Source organism: Passer domesticus, chromosome 1 (genome assembly GCF_036417665.1).
Source record: "Passer domesticus isolate bPasDom1 chromosome 1, bPasDom1.hap1, whole genome shotgun sequence".
In the NCBI taxonomy this organism is placed as follows: Eukaryota; Metazoa; Chordata; class Aves; order Passeriformes; family Passeridae; genus Passer; species Passer domesticus.
The window spans coordinates 135,047,147-135,067,667 of record NC_087474.1 but is presented as its reverse complement, the minus strand read 5'-3'; the positions used below and the strand labels follow the sequence as shown (position 1 = coordinate 135,067,667).

The 20,521-nt window shown below is 36.4% G+C and overlaps 2 long non-coding RNA genes across 5 annotated transcripts; one reads left to right on the top strand and one right to left on the bottom strand.

Annotated features, from left to right (window-relative positions):
• Positions 1-1,435: 1,435 nt before the first annotated feature.
• On the bottom strand, positions 1,436-8,672 carry LOC135281744 (uncharacterized). 4 transcript variants are annotated; one of them, XR_010348274.1, is made up of 4 exons: positions 8,234-8,293; positions 7,662-7,698; positions 4,055-5,887; positions 1,436-2,930 (listed from the first exon to the last, which is right to left on the bottom strand). It is a non-coding gene; the product is annotated as an uncharacterized LOC135281744 (long non-coding RNA). The 4 variants fall into 4 exon arrangements; XR_010348275.1 differs by lacking the exons at positions 7,662-7,698; positions 8,234-8,293 and adding an exon at positions 8,494-8,672; XR_010348271.1 differs by lacking the exon at positions 7,662-7,698 and having other exon boundaries at positions 8,234-8,340.
• LOC135281739 (uncharacterized) lies at positions 8,161-19,549 on the top strand. The gene is made up of 3 exons (XR_010348269.1): positions 8,161-9,229; positions 16,500-16,636; positions 16,972-19,549. It is a non-coding gene; the product is annotated as an uncharacterized LOC135281739 (long non-coding RNA).
• Positions 19,550-20,521: the final 972 nt, after the last annotated feature.

Below are 20,521 nucleotides of genomic sequence, written 5' to 3'. Positions count from 1 at the left end.
TTAACTGTGGGATCTAGTTCACCAGTGTTGTTTTAATCTTGATCTGTCTTGTGACACAGAGTTTTTCATAACATGGGGACCAAAAGAGACCTTTAACAAGTCTATTGTAGAGAACTAACTGAATTATGTATGAAAAAATAACAGCATCATGTTGGCCACTGACATTCAAACTGCTTTTTGGTATATTTGAAGTGCAGCTTTCAAAGAATGCCCCTCTTAGGATTCCAGGGTTATCTCCATCCTTTCTCATGTGTCATATAGTGTTTTGTTACACAAGATACTGTGTTGATCATATTTTTATTGCAGTAATTCCACATGCTGCACATAGACATCAAAGGCAGAAATCAAAGGCAGAACACAACAGCACTTAAAAAAAAGTTCATATGATCATATAGAAATTTTATAGGAGGAGGAAGAGGAAATATTTGGGGCAGGAAATCTTCTGGAAGTTTTCCTTCCATAAGACAGAGAAGAGACCTTCGCAAAATAAGCAGTAGCAAATTATTCTAAGTTGGGTGCAGTTTGCACATAATTAAGACCTTGCATTCTAACTTCAACAGCCCCAGAAGAAAACAATCACATATTGCCTCAAAGCCTGAATTCAGTAGCAGGAAAATCTAAATATGCAAAGCTCAAGACTGCTTTGTTCAGTCCTGTTGCTGCAAGGCTCTTGTCTATAATCTAGCAATTGCAATATTTGCCTACTACTATGAACAATTCCCTATACAGCACTCTGCAGCTCAGCCTGATGCAAACAAGCTTAAGTCTCTATGCTAGATTTTGTCTTCAGATGCACATGCAGTAATCATTCTGATACATGTAAGAAAAACTCCTTCCAAAGGAAGAAATGAGAATTTTTTCACAGGCTTGAATCCCAGTCTCTGTAAGCATTAACAAGAGTAAGGTAAAGAAACAAACAGAGAAAGCAATGTCAGTAACCCTCTGTAATTAAAATTATGATATATAAAATAAATTAAATAATAAAATTAAATACATCTGAGAAAGCTAATACTGTGAGGATGAAAGTTACAGTGTTTAATCTAAAATGTGTTAACACAGCTATTTCACACCTTGAAGTTTTATAAGAGAATCACACTCAGCAAGATTTGTAGCTCTCCTTGGAAGGCTGTGAATGTGTAAATCAGGGTATAATTTGATCAATGGCCTAAAAATATAGGGGTTTTCTTTCCACTCATACTGTAGCTGTATAATACCAACAATCTTCTTTTCACTTGTATTTTATAGAGTGCTATTTCTGTGAGAAAACATGAGTGGACACAAATTTAAAAAAAAAAGGGCGCAGAGGTAGAAATAATCAATCATTAAAATAAGATATCAAAGGCAATACTTCTACAAATGTACTTTTTAATTTAAAAAAATAAGGAATCAAGGTTACCTTTTAAGACAGAATAATCAGCACCTATGAACAGTGATTCACCAAAGCAATCTTAAGTGTAATTAAAGTAAAAATTAAAAGGATGCCTTCTCATGAAGTTTTATACCATATTTTCCAAACAAAATTGAAAATTTTGGCAAAAAAAATTCTAGAGGTATCTTACAGAAGGTAATCAGACATTTGCCTGAGGTTCAACTATTCAAAAACGTGCTACGTTTTTGATTAGCAACTAACAGAAGTATTTATTAAAAATAAGTCTTATTTGTAAATTGTTACAGAATATTTTCAGAAATAATCTTTGACACATCTTTACAGCAGGCACACTTGTAAACTAAGTGCTGAGCATAACATATTCCTGAGGCATCTTTTCTTCACTGATATTTTAATGCCAATTTAAATGGCCCTTTCAGTCCAGACTCACTACTGAACTTCAGAAATACAGTCCCAAGTATCCATATTTTGTTCTGTATGTGAAAAATACAAGAAAATTCACTTTTATCACTTGGTTTAAAAAGTAATAAAATTTTTCTTCTTTGAAAAATCTGATTTTAAAGGAAAATTATTAATCATTCTTATATACAACACAGTAGTGTACTGTGTATGAAAAAAAGGGAAAAAATCAAACCAGAGGTAGAAGTTAACACCACTTAGTAGACCACATGCAAAGTAATGCTTGTCAAGGGTTGCAACACAAGTGCAAAATATGATATGACTAGACTGACGTACGTGTACTTTCTCATCTGTTATGTTCTTTCTATACAGCTCACATTTTTGCAAACAAAATTCAATAAATAAAAGCAGCCACACTTTAGTCTTTCCCTCCAAAACAGAAATTCAGCTTCATGCTGAGAAGTGGGCATGTATAACCAAAGTTTTGGAAAGGTCGGACAAATGAACATCACAGCAATGAACAGATGTTTCTGCTCATGCAGAAAATGAATTTACCACTAGCTACTCATCTTTGTCTCCTCCAGCTGCTCACTAGTAAGCTTGACTTGATAATATCTTATGTTTTTTCCTTTGTAATATCCCTCAAGAATATCAAGAAAATAAAGAAAAAGAACATTCCAGTAAAAAAAAAAAGAAATAAAAAGATCAAAAGGCTTTTTATTGCCTTTTGAGATGTGCTTCAGTAATTCTTGGCAAGACATTATTTTCTTGCTAGAACACTTTAGGATAAAGTTGAGTAAACTTTTACTTAGCTCATTGCATTTACTGTTTTTAAAAGTTTTTTTTCTCCAGAGGAAATAAAACTACTATCTAAAGACTAGAGTTCCCATAAGAATATTTAGTAGTTGACAAAAATCTTTCAAAAATAGCCTTAACAGGGCACCAAAGAGTTCAGGACAAACTATTAATCTCTCATTCAAGTGTGTACAGAAAGTGTTAGTCTTGTCTGTGGACATCTATAAACCATGAAAAAATGGTGATGTCCTGCTAGGGTACAAACACACAGAAGACTGTCAGCTGTCAGCAGTACAATTCCACAGTTGTCCTATGCCATACATTCCCAGTAGGGGTGCAGTGAAATAACCTTGAGAAAGTAATGAAAAAAATTGAAAAACAGTGGTGGATGGTACAAAGGAATTACTAGATGGCAGTTCTAAGCCTAAAAGAGAGAGAGCTGCCATTAACAGTTGATTCTGAAACAAATTTTTGAGTTTCCGAGAAACATTGTCTTTTCCTCATTTCTCCAGTCAGCTTAATAAAAGACACTGAGATATTTCCTCTGTTATGTTTCTCAGATCTCTTTTTGTAATTCTCTCTCAGAAGAGGTAGCATTTTATAATATAACAGACAAGCACAATTTCCATGCATTTTTATGATAATAAGTAAATTTATTCAACTACTAAAGTAAACAAAATATTATGCTTATACTAAAAAAAATCATAATACAGTATCAAATTCCATGAAAATCAATAAAGACCTAAAGTTGTTAAGATGAGTCTGGTATAGCTGTAGGACATTCATCCTTCTTTTTAACATGCTAAGATGATCCTTCAAACATGTTAGATATAGAAATAGTCCAGAAAAGAGCATATTTTAGTGAAAGAGAAAAGGGAAATGAAAATCTATACCTCCCACTTCAAGAAAAAAAAAAAAAACAAAAGAAAACCATTAAAAAAAACCCCAAACAAAAAACCAAACAAACAAACAAAAAGTTTCATATGCTTTCAACCGATTTCAAAAACATCTTAATATACCCATAGCTCAATTATTTCATCTAGATCCTATAATGAATAAATTTTATTGGATTATTGGAAAAAAAAAGGTCCTAAGATGTTCCAAATGAAAAGGTTATTGCCATCAATGAATTATTCTGGCGCGGTTTAAAATTCATACTGTTTCCAAAGCATTTACTTTTGGATACATGTTGCACTATATATTTTCTCATTTTGTGATAGAAAAGCAGAGACTCTGTGGTTACCTAGAGACACTTTTTTTTTTACTTTATAAAATGAAAACTCTGCTAGTCAGAGTAGTTGCAGGAATTTAGCTCAAGTATCAATCTACTCTTCAACATAGTTACATTGTTTGGAATTCACAAGAAAGTAGTTTTAAGGTACCAGGCACAGGTGTGGATTTTAGATATCTTTGCTCTACAAATATTTGAAAACTACATTCTGCAATAACTATCATAAACACAACAATGTTTACCTTTTTCTCCATCTGAGAAGTTCATTAATAAGGAAAATTCAAAATTTTGTGGTCAAGACCAAGCAATTACTGTCGTAAATATCACCAGTTTGGTTTCCCCTGGCAAACCATCAAATAGCCTTTTCTTCTTTCAACAAAAGCAGAATCAAATAGGCAAGCTCTGCATTAAGTATGTGAATGTGAATTAGTTTATGAACTCAGTCTAGACTGCAAATTTCATAAATATGCTATACAAAAAAAAAAGTTTTCAATCTCTCTAGTTTTTATACTGACAGACCTATCACATCCTGTACAATGATCAGTAAATATCTGTGGCTGCTCTGTCTCTCTATATGATGGACTCCTCAAAGGCAGTGAAAATAACGCGTGTGTTGAACTAAAATAAAGATGTCTGTGCCACAAGAAGCATACATTTCTGATAAAAATAATTTTGTGCTTACAGTTTCTCTTGGGAGGTTTTTTTTTTGATTGGCTGGTTTGTTGGTTTGATGTGGGCTTTGTGTGGATTAATTTTTTTAATTTTTTCTTTTTTCTTTTCACTTAAGGAAAAGAAAACAACTTATCACCATGCAAATGGTAAAATAATAAAACTGGTGAAGATGTATGTTTGTTGTGTAGCTGTTAGTCACTTCTTATCCTCAATTCTCCCCACTAATTATCTGAAAGACCATGGGACTACTTTATGAAAAGCAAGTTGTTTGGAGAGCTGTTGTCATGCCTCTAAACATGGCATTAATTAATGTATGGGGTGTTTTTTATTTTCTCAGATGAAGCAGAAAAAGTTATTTAGAATTCCAGATTTTTGCTAGCATCAGGCTAAATTGCAGAGCTACTTTCATACCATTTTTTGTGTCATGTACTCTGTGGTAGTTATAACCTTGGGTCGTATTAGGCAGACTAAATTCTGTATCTTCTAGGCTGAAAAAAATTAATAGAAAGAAAGTCTTATAGATGGCTATGTTACAAATTTTCAAACCATGTAATTCCCACAGATTTTTGTGCGCAGAACTGTCATGTAAGAGACCATATTAAAATTTAAAATATTTTTAAAAATCAAACAGGAATGCCACTGCCAAGGAGAGAATACCTGCTTTTCTGCTGGATGACATACTTGTATGTTGCAGTTATAGCAAACACTGTTATATCAAACACTGTCAGCACTGGCGAAGCCATTTCCTAGTAAAATTCACTTTCCCCATTCCCAGTCTTTTGTTACCTAGATTGCCTGATGCCAGGAGGACTGACAGATTTTAGCAGAAATAGTAATTCTCACATATTGTTTCTTCAGTATGAGAGTTCAGGGTGAACTCTACACGACATGGTAGCAATAACTGAAGTGTGATCCTTAGGAGAGGTATGATGTCGTGCTGGAGCTCTGGTGTGGGTGACAGAGTTTCCTTGGAATCTGACATAGCATGTGGAAAGGATTTGTACTTTTATGGTGTCCTGGTTCCAGCAAGGACAAGGTTAATTTTTGCAGTAGCCAGGTGAATAAATAATAATGTCTGCAGAGAAGGGGTTCCTTCCAGTTGAGTAAAGGTGGGGGAAGGGAAAGTTTGAGTAACACCAGTTCTGAGCAATCACATTTGAATCCCTTGCCTTTCTTGTACACTTTGTTATTGGTATTGTAGCTGTTACTGTTAATTTTCTTATGTCATTGCTGTTTCCAGTAAACGCTTCTTATCCCAATGTGTTATTTTTACCTTTTGTGTCTCCAATTCTCCCCTTCAGCCTACCACAGGAAAGAGAGAGGGAGACAAAGGGAACAGCACCTGGTTTCAGTGGCAACAATAATTTGGGGAATAACATTCCTAAACCACAACATACGGACACCTAAAAAAGAAATGGAGTTGGGAAGAAAGTTGTGTTATTTAGTGCAAGACATCCTTCCAAGCAAACTGCCTACACTTTTTCCTAAGTGTCTTAACAAATGGCCAGAGAGAAGATTGACATTAGCAATCAGTTTAGCCTGCATGTGCCTGGACAGCTGTTCTAACATGTTTTTAATATATTTACAGATAGGAAAATAGTCAAAATTAGTCTCATTTACAAAGAATTTCCAAAGTGTGAACAGGATGAATGCACATGTATATCTAATTCCCTTGTTGCTGCTGTTTTAATCTGCATTTTGCTATTTGTGGGAGTCCAGGAAGAAGCGCATTTAATTATTGAGACTCAGAAACTGACAATCCGTATTTGGCTTCCAGAAGGAAGAAATACTGTCAGAACACAAACCAGTAAGCATTGCTACTTGAAGAAAAAAAAAATTGCATCTGTCCTATTGTGTACTGTCCATTTTAATCGATCTTATATAAAATAAAAATCCATTCCTGCAATGTTACTGGCTTGATATAAGGATTTATGCAGTATATTTGTAGCAAGTAACAAACCCATCAAGTTTAAAATGAGGCACTTTTTCTCTGAGTAGATGATTCTGCTAATGGATTGCTGATTTTCAGAGTGAAAAAGCCACCTTGAATATGCATATAATATAACATATTCATAGAAAGGTTCAGGTAGGAAGGGATATTTAAAGATCATCTAGTTCCAACCCTCATGCCATAGGCAGGAATGCCATGCAGCAATTAGTTTGCTCAAAGCCCTACCTAGCCTTATGTTAAAGACTTCCGCAAATGAGGTATCTACAACTTCTCTGGGCAACCTGTACCTGTGTCTCACTACCTTCATCATAAAAAGTTTCCTCCTGATGTATACAGGCCCTGGATATTAAAAAAAAAAAATAGTCTCTCTCCTTTTTTCTTTTAAATCTCCTTCAAATATTGAAAGGCCATAATATTATGTTCCTAGAGTGTTCTCTTCTCCAGATTGAATGATTTCAGCTCTCTCAGCTGTTCTTCTCAAGAAAAATGTTTAACAGATCCATGCTTTTATTATGCTGGGGACCCTGAACTGGATGCAGCATTGCAGGTGGGGTCTCACCACAGCATTGCAGGTGGGGGTCTCACCACAGCAAAGGGGAGAGACAGAATCACCTCCCTTGACCTACTGGCCACACTGCTTTGGATGGAGCCCCAGCTACAATTCGACTGAAAGCACATCTTTATGGCTCAGGTCCAATTTTTTGTGTACCAGTATCTCCAAGTCCTTCTCTGCAGGGCTTCTCTCAATACCTTAATTCCTCAGCCTTTACTGATATTGGGAATTTTTTCATCCCAGCTGCAGCACCTTATATTTGGTTTTGTTGAAATTCATGAGACTATGAGATTAATATGGGCCCACACCTTAATCTTGTCAAGGATCCTCCAGAAGGCATCCCTTCCTTCCAGTGAATCAACTGTGCCACTTGCCTGATGTCATCTGCAAACTTGCTAATGACATCATCCATATCTGACAAAGATATAAGTAGTGTTGGTCCCAGTATGGATCTCTGAGGAACATCACTTTTAAATCACTTTACATCACTTTTTCCACTTAGACCTTAAGCCACTGACTGTAACTCCTTAGATGTGTCCATCCAGCCAATTTCTTATCCATCTAATAGTCCATCTGTCAAATTCTTCTCTCCCCAGTTTAGTAGCCAAAATGCTCTGTGGGACTACAGAAAAGGCTTTACAAAAGTGTAGGTAGATTATACAGAAGTTATTACCTTGTCTACTGATACAGTCAGTCCATTGAAGATGTTACTTTAGTAAAAACAAAATAAAAATTTGAATTATATTCCAGTTCCTACCACTCTTGTATCACTAGGGTTTTATTAAAGGCATAATAATGCTGAAGACAGGGAGAAAACAAATGTGCTGATTTTGCATTGCAGCGAACCACAGAAGTGATTTTTTTTTCTGAGAGAAACCGTTTAGAACATCCTCTGTGCCTAGTAAAACCAATAGCTGGCTAGCTCTGAGAATTGACAAATGATTAAACCATTAAGAAAGATAGATGTGCCTCTGTGAGATTCACATTTTAAAGATGGACAAGCCCAGGAAAAGCTCAATTCCTTCCAGCCTGGGAACAGGTCAGAGGGCGTGGGCCCCTCCAGGCCCCACTCTGCTGTGGCCCTCGTGGCCTGGCAGGAGCAGGCCGGCCCCGGAGCCTGCTGGGCAGGAGGAGGGGAGGCCATTGGCCCTGATGTGCTACAGCCGGGCCCTAGCCTGGCTGATAAGATCCTTGCTGCTCCCGCCCCCTGCTTCCTCCCAGAGCGGCCGCTGGAAGAACCTCCACCTTAAACAGCTCTGGGGCTGGCTGGGCAGTGGCTCAGGGTGCTGGGTCATCTTGCCCAGGGGCTGTCCCAGTGTGCCGGGAGATCATGCAGCTGAAACAAGATGAACAGGCCAGGTCCTTTCTCAGGGAGCCCCCCAAGCCCCAGGAGCAGCCCTGAGCCTCCTGAGATTCTGACACAGTCCCCCCAGTGTAGCCTGAAAATCCATCAATGTGAGTGCTACAGCCACCACTTGGCAAAAATCACATGAACATATGCAGACCTGGGTAAGATTAATCATTTTACAGCTCTTTCAGCACTGAGAAACTCCCCAAAACAGATGAGACGTTCAGATGCCAATCCTCTCTCAAGTGAGAGAAAAGGGCAGAATGGAGACACATAGAGAAACCGCATGGAGACACCAAGGTCAGTAAAGGAGTCAAATCCCACATGGGAGGAGATGCCTTAATCTTAGGCTGAAATTCTTTTGGTAAGGCCACGGTTACGGACTGTGATACACTAGAATATCCTTTTAATTCATGAAAAAGCATGGGGAGATGGAGCGTTCAAACTGTGGACATGAGCAAAAGCATCCATACTGAGGCAAGCAGATGTTGAAGTAGTTGTGATCCAAATGAGAAGCTTGAATAGAGCGAGATAAGAGTGATGAAGACCCTCTGTCCCCAGGCGAAGAAGAAGAAGACCCCAGTTCCCAACCTTTGCTTTTGAATAGCTCATCCTTAAAATAGTACCCCATAAGTTTAACATGGCCCATGAAATCAGCTGTGGGAAGGCTGGAAAAGATAGGAGGAACTTCACAATTGCAGATTTCCGGGTGGCCACTATTTGTGGAAATTAAAAGCCGTGAGAGAACTGCTTCTTGTGGAGAGGTCTCCATGGCATGGCAAGAGAGACTCCTCTCCCTACAAGAACTGATTAAAGACTATTTTAGAGGTGGTAAACTGACAGAAAATCCCAGGTTTTGTCTCTACATTGTCAGTGGGAAAGATGGCGTGAGGGTGAGAAGTGTTCTGAAGGTTTTATTCTGATTGTTATTTTTTTAGTTCAGTTTATAAAGTTTTCTTTATACCCTTTAAAGTTTTGAGCCTGCTTTACTCTTCTCCTAATCCTATCTTCCAGCAAAATAGGAGCAAATAATTCTATTGGGTGTATAGGCATTTGGCCAAAACTAAATCCACTACAACAAGGATCAGTTGAAAGTGCTTCTGAAAACAGAAAGAGAAGTTTGCAAGAGTATCAACTTACAAGACTGAAAACACATTTACTTTTACTACATATTAGACTTGTCCTTTAGAATTATCTTAGAAGTATCCTAACACCAGATTTAGAATAATTCTGAATATGACTGGAGATTGCTGGTAAATGACAGCACATATGCCTAACAGCAGTTGCTACAAATTCATACCCACCTCACCTGCCTACCTTCATCTCTTGGACTTCTCACTAGTCTCCCTGCTGGGCTTAGGTATAAATATTTAGATGTCCCCTCTTCCATTAATTCAATCTTTATTCTTGCTGCTGATCACGACCTGCTTATCATGGCACAATATGGTTACAATACCTTCAGTATGCTAGTCAGTCACAGCAATGTGAAACTTATTTCACACTTTTTGCATAATGCAATCTCTCTCTTTAATATGCCTTAAATCCTATTTTTAATTACAAAATCAAAATCTTCAATTTAAAATTTTTGGATCACTTCATATCTATAGAAAAAAAAAGGTGTTTTGCATGATATTTATCTCATTCAGAAATCAGAAAAGCAACTCATTGCACATGCAAACAAGAAAGCTTTAGCATTATAAATGAAATCACTGCATTAATGAAATGCTATGCCTGAGATTCTTCATGTTTCCAAATCTTGACAATCTAAGACTTCTATTTTTCTTTCAATGACAGAATTCTGTGTATGTATGTTGTTTTACAAGACCATATCACATTAAAGCATTTCATACAAAACACATCTCTATGTGTGCAGGACTTCAGACATGATATCTTAACTTTATTAATACAGCCAGCTATATTTTTGTTTTACACTAGATTCATTAGTAGCACAGATTTCATTATCATGAGAGTTTATTATTCAATAAAATATTGTCAAGTAGTTGAACCTGTAAAAATATTTATTGATGTGACACACCCTGACTTGCACGCTCTATTTTTATCATGGTTGCCATTCTAAGCTACTTGCAATGTGTATTGGAAGAGATTATCTTCTCCTAAATAGTATTAAACAGAGAATGAGAATTTCTAATTCTCATTCTTTTATGAGAATTAGAAAAGTGAAGAAAAATATTTACATGCTAGAATACACATCAGTTTTCAAAAGCTGTCTTATTTCTTTAGTGTTTTTCAGTATAAATATTCCCAGCCTCAAAGCGAAAATTTTGCAGAGTAACACAGGTGGTTTAAGAGACTCAAAGCAGAATTAGTCCAAATATGTGCTCCACAATCAAGCAAATCTCCTGGGAGCTCAGGTGTGAGTTGATGTCCAGCTCTGAAAAGGCACCTGCAAAGTATGTCCTGGTTTGGTGGCTTTGCATATCTGATTTCCCTGTGACTTATCTCATAACAGACTAGACTGGAACCATACAGTCTCAACATGCTACTCTTGGCAAAGAAACAGATCAAAAATTCCCATCTTTCTTGATCTCATCCCTATTTCTGCCCATATGTTGCTTTCTGTGCTTTTTTTCAGAAGGTTGTCGTTTAGCTTAGATCAGCCTAGTGATTCAGGTCTCACTGAAGACAGAAAAAACCTGCCAGCACAAGGAGATTGTGACATCTTACAGAGGAATGAGAAGAAGTAGGAGAAACCGTTTCATAAATTACTTCATAACCTACCTTTGCTGTTAAATCCAGCACATCCTGAAGTCCAGTCCAAGTAGAGAACACAAGAGAGGCAATACAGCAGCTAAGGCAGACCCATGCGGGTCATGAATCAACAGCATTCATAGTTCTGCTAAGGTACAATGTATGTGGCTGCAAAAAATAAGGAAGCACTACATTCTGGCATCCCAAGAGCTGAGTGAACAGACCAGGGACATAGTAGCTTTTATTCACTTATGGCTCAAAGCTTTTCAAGACTACAGCCAAACAAGCAAATGCAGGTAAAATAAAAGTAAATCCTCATACAAGGAAGCCAAATTCAAATTTTTATAGAACACAGCAGGAGCACCAGAGGTATTTAAATCTTTTGCAATTTAGATTATACCATCACTCTTCACAACCTGATAGCATAAAGCTCTTCTCCTCCTACTGTTAGAACAGCTTTTCATGGACTGCTGAGCCCAAAGTGTGCAAGAGCATTGTGAAAGGCTTTATTAAAAAAAAAAAAAAAAAAAAAAGCTGTTATTTTCTAAGCCCAAAAAGAGCTGCTTTGTCTCCTTCCACCCAGTGCTGCTCACAGAGAATGCTACAGACCCCACTGGGATGTTGTCAATTCCAAAATGATAAAGCAAAAAAGCTAATATCCCCAAACAGCTACCACATTTTATTTGTATTTTTAGATAATGATAATTTTGCCTTGGAACACATTAAATCTTAATGGGAAGATAGAGTTGTCTACAAATTAATCAGCAATGACAGATGCCACAGTCTAATTATAGCACTGAAATGTGCAAAGAACTGTAATGAAAACTGATTACTATCCACATAATTTCTACAATTTTAATTATAATAAATACTTTAAATTACTAATTATATAAGTAAGTCACACTTGCCTACTCCATTTCTCATTATAAAATTTCTACAGCAATGGAGTTGCTGTGCTATATTTTTGTTGCATTAGTTCACTTATTCCATTATGACCTATTTGAAATAGTTTTTTTCTGAATCAGAAAATTTAATTTGCATGTTATTTCTGTAGGAAGATGCTTAAAGAAGCAATACACAATATTTAATTAGTATTTAAGCCACAAATAATATAGACGAAGAAATGTATCTTTGACAAAACATTGAATGGACAGGAGGAAATGGCTTCAAGTTGCAGATTTAAATAAGGTAGTAGGACAAATTTCTTCACCAAAGGATGGTCAGGCACTGACAAAGCTTGTCCAGAAAAGTGGTCACATGGCTCCAGAGACCATTTCCAGTGGTCACTGGAAATGTTCAAAAATGTGAAGATGGGGTACTTGGGGGCATGGTACAGTTGTTAACAGTTGGTTTGACTAATTTAATGGCCTTGTCCAACCACATTTTATGATTCTATCTTCTCACTTTTCATGTAGAAGCAGTCAATAGACAACCTAAGATAAACAGCCTGCAAAAAATTCCCTCTTTTTAGAAGCCTAAGAATATCTGGCAAGTCCTGATCTATGGAGGGCTGATTTCAGCCTATGTGAGAGAAAATATGTGAGAAAGGGAATTGCAGAACTCAGGAACTCTTCATTAAAGTGGTAAAGAAGCATCTTCTATGTTATCTTCAGTAAAAACTCTTAAGGATGATGATAGATAAAGGAAGTGAGGCTAAGAAGGGCTAGAAAAGCTCTGAAAAGAGAAAAATATGTACCAAACAGAAAAATACCCAAAAAAATGACAACTCCAAAAGTATAGAATTTCCCTCCAAAAGAAGAATATTATCTCCTGCAAAGATAGAGTTGAAAGAAACATACTCACACGTGCCCTGAAGTTCTAATTTGAGTTCAGAACTCCCCTTACCACCTTAAAGTAGGACACTCAAGCAAACAAGCCAATTTCTGATGAAAACAGTGGTATATAAAAACTCTCTTGTGCATCTTAGCATACTGCCTTGAGAGTTAAAGTTTCATGGTAATTGTGGAGAAAATGGCTGGACAGAATCCCAAGAGGGCACAGAATCCCTTATGAGATACCAAATCAATTTTAACAAAACCAAATATAAATAGAAGCAGAACTCCTAATACACAAAGGGCAAGGCATGCAAGCAATACCTATGCAAGCACACGCACACATACACACACATATAGAGCTCATTTTTGTCAAATGTAACATTTTCCCTGCATGCTTTTGGACATATAATGTGAGAATATCAATCCCTTCTGCAGCCCTCCTCTAAGTGCATCCTCACTCTGCATATACACACCCTCACATGCAAGGAATTTGTGTGCACACGCTAATTCAAGCCTATACAAAAATAGCATTATAGTGGTGATGCCTGTAGCTTTCAGAGGCTGGCCCACAAATCTTTATTGCTTGATAAAACATGCACTTCACCAAGACAGGCTTTGCACATAGTTGAAATGTGTCTCCTTTGAAAACAGCCCTGAATATCCTCCAGCATTCAAGCCACTTTTTTGAGATCCATTCACATTGAACTATATTCTTCATATGCTAACACCTGTTCTGGAACTGAAAGACAGAAGAATGTTGTGATGAGACAGGGAGAAGAGCAGGGAGAGATGCAAAATATTTAAGGCAAAAGTTCTGAAAACATAAAAATCTAAATTGGCCCAGATGCTTAACTGCCTTGAGCATCCCTGAGCATGCAGCTTGTGCCTAATGAAGCAGCATTAGTTCACCCTTTGGATGTAAGCAACACATTCAGTCGCCCCTGACACATCACTGAAAATAATTGGACCATGCTAAAGGGTATCAGATGAGTGCCAGAGATATATGTCATTCAAAATATAAATATCATAATTATTTCAACTAGGAGAAGAAATGCCCAAAATAAAGCATTTATAAAGGTTGGTAAAAGAAAGTGTTTTCTCATTTAGAATGTAAATGAATTTAAAAATAAAGCTGTGTATTTTCTTCTTAGATTTGCAGTGCTCCCTGTTTTTATCCATAATTTACTGTAATTCATTACTTAATTTACTTTAATTCTGGTAAATTAGTATAATTTTCTAAGCCCTTCTAGTAAGTCAGTTGAACAGAAGGAAAACTATCAGTATTAGAAATATTTTTCACTATCAGGGATTTTCATGTGTTTTCCAGACAAGAATGGATGGAATAATGGCCTTCTTGTACAAGATGATGCTTGACCCAGAAAGAAGCAGTAGGCACTTGACAGCATTAAAAATAAAATTTTTAGGGTAAAATCTCATCTCTCCTGTTGCTGGTGAACTGGATGGAAGTTTTGTCACAGACACAAAGAAGTCTTAATCCGATTATTTCAAAGTAACCATGGAACTTCAGCTCATAAAAATTCTGCAACCTCAGCACTCTCCACTGCAGTTAGATCTACTCTGACTGATGCTCCATCTAGGGACAGCAAGGAGCCTACTACGGCCTTGAAAAAAGTGAATGCAACTTAGCAGCTTAGCACAAGCACTAACTGTTGATTTTTCTAGGTGTAAATTTTTCAGATATGATCCTCCCAGCCAGTGAGATGCCTGTGAAAGCATTTCACTTCATCAGGGTGCATGGACAGAGCATGAGAGATAACAGGCATAACTTGAAACAAGGAGGTTCAAACTGGAGATAAGCAGCATCTTTTTCCCTCTGACACCGCTTGGAGTAGGAGGTTGCACAGACTAGAGAATTCTTGAGGTCTCTCCCAACCTGAATCATGGTTCTAAATATGCCAAAGAAATAGGAATATGGTTATTACTAGGACTTGTTTTGTGCATTTGAATGAATCAATACAGCAATAGCTACTGCTTCTCCATCTGAAACCAGTGACTACATCTCTTTTTTCTAAACATTCTTATAAAAACTCATATTCTAGCACACATGGATTTTTAAAAAGTTTTATATAAATTTTTGCACTTCATGAAAATAAAGATCATCACACAGAGTAAAACATGCATGCGCCTTGCATGAACCTGATTTGCTACTATTTCTTCAATAGCCATAAAAGTACGTCAGGCTATTTGAAGGAACACTACATCAGGGAAATCAGACCTTGAAATATCTTTAGTTTTAAACGAAAATAATTACATTAGAGCCAAGCATCATATTAGGTACTATATATTGTTTGAGTCTCAAGCCAAGACATCATTAAGGTGGGGGTTTTGTGGTTCGATTTGGTTTTCTTCCAAATGTAAAAGTTCCTCTCTCTTTCCCACTTCTGTTTCAATGGTTTGAACAAATATTGAGAGAAACTAGCTATAAAGAAGAGTTAATGTGCCACAAATTTATAATGAATTTGGAATAGGTAAAAGACATTTTATTGCTCTCTTGATTATTATAAAAAAAATCCATGCTGTTATTTTTTTAAAAACAAGGAACAGCATCACAAGGAATGTGATTTTAAAGTTAACAAATTACCCATATGATTTGATAGCATCATTATTTATGTGTTATAAATAATTTGATAAAAGACAGATAATTTTCTCAAAAGGAACTGTTGACTCAGACTCCTACAAGTATTTGTTTTGGAGCAAGCGCGTATCTTCAATCCTATCTAACATCTAGAAGTCATTTTGGCTAGGATACTAAATGCTCACTTTAAGCACAAAGACTTTCAGCTTGTGGTAGAAAATAATCAGTCTAGCATTTTATGCTGCAGTCCTTAATGCTGAAGTGGGGTGTAAGAGGCCACAATGCCAGTGTTGGGGCCTTTATCTCATACCCATTGCTCAATGCGACATCAATGGATGTGCAGTCAGGGGAATGAGCAGGAAGAAGATCCAGGCTCTGACCTCAGCCTGAGGTGCCAGAACCTGCAGCAAAAAGCATACAACAGTCAGTAGGATTTCATTCTGGAGGGAATGCAGGGTGGTGAGGTGTTGAAATATAAATGTACGTCTTTTCTTAGCCTAGAAGGCATGGGCTGTTTTGTTGCATAGTGACACACTTCCAAAGAATAACATGTGCTCCAGGGTATTCTTCAAGTAAGGGCAAATATGAGTAGAAATATCACAAGCAGAAGCAAGCTTCACACTGGGTCTGTCACATATAAATAATATTTTAACGTCCTGGTGATTCATGATGACACTCTGATAAATCACCAGGACTGAACCCTAGACAGAGTCATCAGAAGGTTGTGAGGCAGGGTAGAACACTGCCCCCAAGCTAGTCACAGGCCTCAAAATAAAGACTTAAAGAGTAAAGACTAAGAGTGGTATTGGGACAAAATAATTTTTAAAGGATCCATTATTAAGCTGTTAAAAAAAACCAAACAGGCATTTTTCTGCCATACAAGATTTAAAATCTTCACACGATGAACAGTTCATGAGCAAAAAAAAAAAAAAAAAAAAAAAAAAAAAGTTGTGACAGCCATTGCCTGTTTAAATCTTTAGAAGGAATAAAGGCCTCTTTGTCTTTTGCTTTATGCTCCTGGAATTGGTTTCAGACATTGTCAACACAAATGAAGATGATGAATTTATTGTTTCTAATCCATAGTTCTCAAGAAACAAGATTAAACCACTTAATATTCTAGTAGAGGAAGACAGTCAAAGAGAAGGCCAAGGTCTCAGCAGAGTATTCTGAGGATGGAGATGAATGAAAGCACATGCTTCCAATTACAAATGCAGAAACAAGTAAGTGAAATCCTAGAAGTTTTATTAACTGATGTTATTCTAAAGCATTTTCTTTCCACAGATTGAACATATCATAGTTACAAACTGGTAGCTAATGGGAATCAGTGTCTTGACATGCACTTTCTGCTTTGGAACTGCAATAGGCAGGGCCCCCTGAGGTTCCCCCTAAAACTGCAGGAGTGGAAGGGAGGGATTGTTATTCAGAGCAACCTATTCCCAGTTTTGCCATCTGCTATCTCATGTTTAATATTTACATAAAGCTTAGAGAAAAAAAGTAATTATGCATCCAGTAAGAAAACCATACATAAACATTTCTCATAACATTATTTTACCAGTTTCTTCTCAGAAGTCAGTAACAGAAGAAAGAAGCTTGAAGCCAGGAATATGCTAATTGAGGCACACAGATATTAATCAAGAGAGTTAAGAAGAAGAGAGAAAGGAAAGGCATTGGTTTCCTGCACTGGAAGATGATATCCTGGTGCTAATTCACAGGAAATTACAGGAAATAAACAAGAAAGAGAAATGCAGATAATATCGTCTGGGGCTGAAGAAGAAAAGACTTGCCCCAAACCTTAACATGAATGACTTCAATAAATGCCTTCCAAAACAGAAGTCAGACAACCACAGTTTCAAGAGCTCCCAAAGATATACCATCTCTAAATTATTTTTTGGCCTGCTAGTCATGTTGGAAAGGTTGGCATAGATACAGAAACTGCTAGGGAGAATCTTATTGTTAAATACATTTAAATAATTTATATATAATCTTTTTAATGAATTTGATTAATTTTTCTACATCTAAATCTATTTCATTTTAAATCCTGTTATGTGCAGCATGACTGAATAAACAAGGGATTCTTTCATACTGAGTAGATAATTTTGGAAAACATTCTGCATCACCTTCTTCTGTTTCTCCCCATGTACCAAGCTTTAATATTTCCTATCTCCCAACTGCACAGTCAGGCTCTGTACAGGTCTAACCACTTCAGGGGCTGAAGGATCAGCAAGGAAAGCTATTGCTTGTAACAAAGCATGCCAGGGGAGATGGAGACTTCCTAGATTTCATTCTGCAAAAGTTTGTTGTAGAAAGTAGTACCTCTGAGAAAAACTGAGGGAAGAAGTGTCCCTTCACTGCCCCATAAAAGCACCTAATATATAAATATTCAAAGTGTTTAATAAATAAAATGCTGCAGATCTGCTGTCTTTTTCTACAGACAGCTGTGGCAGTGTGGCAGAAACCACATTAGAACTGACACTGAGCAGCACCAAGATTTCCAGTTTTGCCAGCAGAACTTCCTCAACTTTCTAAACTTCCAGGTGCAAAGCAGCTAATAAAATGCTTGTCTGGTCTTGAGATCTTTACACATCATTAATCCCTACTCACACAAGAGTTTTAGCTCATATCTCTCGTTTCTGAACAAAGAGTAGTTCTGGAAAAGTAAACAAAGAGAGCAGAGAAGCTGAGATCATAGTTGGGCCAATTAATGTGAAATTTTAATTTCCATCAAAGTGCCAATCACGTGTTGCTACCAATTGGAACCTCATTCTCCTATTTGTGTATTTTTCTTCCTTCTCTCCTGCCTTAGTCTTTGTTATGTGCAATCCACAAAGCTTTCTCCAAATTTCACAGCCATAATGCATTTCTTAATTGGACTTCATCCTAAAAAATTATATTCTTTTGTGATATTTAGAAATACAATGCTAAAATGTTTGTGATGAAGCCAAATACTTTACTCACAGTGTTGCAGGATGGATTCAGGGTCTGAACATTTCGCTTGAAATGGCTTACAGAGTCTCTCCAGTCCACAGCCCAGAATCCTTCCCTGGACATCTCCTAGGATATCAGGAGCAGAAAAGGCTTTCCTTTTCAAGTTTAACAGTTATCCTTTTTGGGGGCAGGCTTAATAACAGTGGTTTTATACATAGACTTAGAAAAGGGTAGTTTTTTCATAGCATTTTCCAGGGAAAGGATGTAAATGACTAAACAAACACTGAAGAATGTATTCAGCTATGTAAGCTCTGGACCTTAACCAGAGATTAAATGAAACTGAGGTTTATTGAAAAATAAAGTATTTGTGTGCATTTTCTGAGTCTTTATCAAATCTCAGTGTACATGGGAAGTTTAAGTGTCAGAATCTTAGTGAAAATATCAAGAATTTTTCAGTCTTAGCATTTTGAATTCAGATTTAAGCCACAGGAATCTCAGTTTATGGGAAGGATTGAGAAATGGCATAATTAAAATCTAATTAGCTTCACAAAGGAGGCTGCTATGTATGAACAAAAGAGACTCCTTGATGTCAGGGACAATAAAATACAGATTAGTTTGGAAAGTTTAGGTATTTTCTTTAGCTATTTTGAATTATAAATATCCTACATATGAAAGATAAACATTAATTTGTAGAAAACAGTTTCAGCAGAGGGTGAATAACAGTGCAATTATGGAGCTGCAGAAATCTAAATTCTCTTCATCTATTGCTCTAGAAGGTATGCACTATAAAATTGTACCAGTTATGTTTAATAGAATCCCAAAGCTATTGCTATCAGAGGGCAACTTAGTCTTTTCCAAAGCAGCCTATTATAAGTGAAATTACTAGAAGAGTGGAAAAAAATTATATGCTTGCTTTGTGGGAGAGGGTGTTATGGTCTCTGTGTGTCTTTTGTTTGGGGCTTTGAAAAGGAGTGTTGCATGAAAGTCAGGATAATTAAATTGATCCAATAAAAGGTAAAGTTTTTTGGACAGATTTTGATTCATTAAGAATGTTTTCATTCTGTGTTTGTTCATAAGTCCAACATTCGCAATAGCCTCAAGCCAGAAATGTTCACTTTTTCATTTTCTGTAGTATCTCATGATCAGGAAGGCAGAGCTCCTCCATAGGTAAAGATGATAATGCTGGAGATATTATCCTGTGAAGGAGAAATACATAAGAGGCATACAATGCCTAAGAAGCAGCTATAAATCTCATAAATTAATGCAAGAGGAATAGAGGTGAAATCTGGAGAAAATAGAATTAGGCACTGTCCTTTCAGCTCATGCAGCTTCAGGCTTCCAACAACTTTTTCACTGTGTCAGCCACAAAAAAGTATTATACTGGACATTTACTAATATTTCAGAAGATTAAACTGAAGAATGATCACAAATACCTTATCACTGAATACCAAAACACTTTGGAATAACCTAAAAGCAACTTCTAAAATATACAAATATATCTCAAAAATTTACCAATAGCTCTTTGACTCATGTTGCATTTTGGCAGAATAAATATTCTACAGACATTTTTAATAATATTTATGAAAATTTTGAAAGCAAGTGCACTTAAACAAGCATGTTACTATGCCAATTATCTTAATAAAGTAACTACCTCAGTCAAAGATAGCCTACAGTGTCAAGGTAAGGTCACAAGGAAGATTATATTCATAAGTCCATAAATACATTTAGCAGATAATGAAGTTTAATGTTGAGTTTCATGCTATAAGACAAGGGATCCTGCATGCTCCTTTGCCTTTGCAGTGTTCAGTTTTCCATCTACTCTGCCTCAGGAACCACCTTTTTACCTTTGGATTAATTGAGTTAATGTACATGTTTGAAAAAAAAAACCAAAACAACAACAAACAAAAAAAATACAAAATTAAAAAAAAAACAAACCCTCAGCACAAAACAAACAAAAATAGCTACTGCAAATCCAAATCATCTTGTGGTGTAAAATTTGTTCCACTGATTAATTTTAAGAAGTTTCATCACTTGAAAAAAAATCAATTAAGGTACTATAGATTACAGAAGATTTAGAGACTATGAAATTTGAGACATAAGTAGAATATATTCTTATAAAACACACCTTCATCCTCTAGTTGGCTTTAGTAATCAAGTCAGTAGCACTACTTTGATTTTAA